The sequence below is a fragment of the Arachis duranensis genome, chromosome 2 (genome assembly GCF_000817695.3).
Source record: "Arachis duranensis cultivar V14167 chromosome 2, aradu.V14167.gnm2.J7QH, whole genome shotgun sequence".
Lineage (NCBI taxonomy): Eukaryota > Viridiplantae > Streptophyta > Magnoliopsida > Fabales > Fabaceae > Arachis > Arachis duranensis.
The window spans coordinates 80,651,747-80,652,999 of NC_029773.3; the positions used below are offsets into that span (position 1 = coordinate 80,651,747).

Here is a 1,253-nt window from a genome sequence, read left to right on the forward strand (position 1 = left end):
CACAGACTTTGTGGAGAAAATGAGGTGTTATTTGTCACCTTAGTGTGACATTATACTTTATTTATTAGTTATTTGTTGATGTTACAGTACTCTTGGATTTGATGGAACTATCCTTAAATTGAAACCGAGAATGGAGCAACAAAGTGAACTATTGTAGGTATGTTCTTACTCTTCATTACTGCTTGGGTCAGTCCTTTTTGTCATTTGTTATATGCACGATATTCCATCTGATTCTGGTTTTTTCATGGGAGCCAAAACAGATAACTTCTGTGTCCGAGGTTTTACTTTGCTGTGTGCAAGGATGTAACAATCACTGAAATCCACATTGTATAGCATCTTTGGTGAAAAAGGTCAGTGAAATAGTTAAGCACCTCATCAATTTGATCATCTAAATGAAATGCAGCTCAAACTTACATAATAATACTCTGATTAGAGTTTCCACTTTATTTAGGCTGAGTATTCTTTTGTTCTATTAAGATGATGAAATCCACCTTAGGGAGCTCAAGACAATCTGTATCATCCCAAGTTGGAAATAAAGGATCAAAGGACTTTGGATAAGCAAGGAGAAGAATGTGGAAGAATTTTAAGATGGTGGTTGTTCCTGTGGTATAACTTGTAGCTTTGGTTGGCCTGAATTTTAGATTTTGAACCAAAAAATTTATAATTACATTTACATACATAAATAAAAATATTTGATTTAATTATTATTTATTACTTACAAAATTATGTATATGTTAAATTTTCATTGAATGAGAATGCAAATTTTTTTATACTATCTATACATTAAAATTAAGTCTTAATTCGATTGTTGTAGGGTCATATTTGCTTTTGTAATTTGTTAAAGAATTAGGAATATGATTCTTTTAAACAATATATCATTCCAATAAGTACTGTAGATTGAGTGAGTAATCCATTAATCCAAAACTACTCGTGTTATATATCATTCATGTAGGATTAAGAAAAAATATATGCAAAAAATATTTTACAATGAAATATCACGCTTGCTGACATTGCTACCAAAATACATAATTATCATCTCATACATATATGATATATCATTACATGTGGCCAAAACTTCAACAATTTATATTCCAAACCCAAAAACACATGAACACTATAACCACCACTATAATCATTATATGTGCTATTTCTGGGTTGAAGTCCAAGCTGTTGCATTAGTGTTATATTTGGACTCAGAAAATAAAAAACTCAAATAGAATGCGATTACAGAGAGTGGAATAAGGTGTACACCC

General features: G+C 30.6%; 1 protein-coding gene across 3 annotated transcripts in view; it reads left to right on the forward strand.

Moving 5' to 3' along the window:
• LOC107475168 (putative disease resistance RPP13-like protein 1) overlaps window positions 1-709 on the forward strand; it is a 5,358-nt gene extending 4,649 nt beyond the window's left edge. The window contains exons 3-5 of one of the 3 annotated variants that reach the window (XM_016094787.3): window positions 88-157; window positions 261-350; window positions 452-709. The gene's annotated coding sequence lies outside the window, so the exon portion shown is untranslated. The remainder of the gene's footprint in view (window positions 1-87; window positions 158-260; window positions 351-451) is intronic. The other 2 variants (XM_016094788.3, XM_016094789.3) reach the window with 2 other exon arrangements.
• Window positions 710-1,253: the final 544 nt, after the last annotated feature.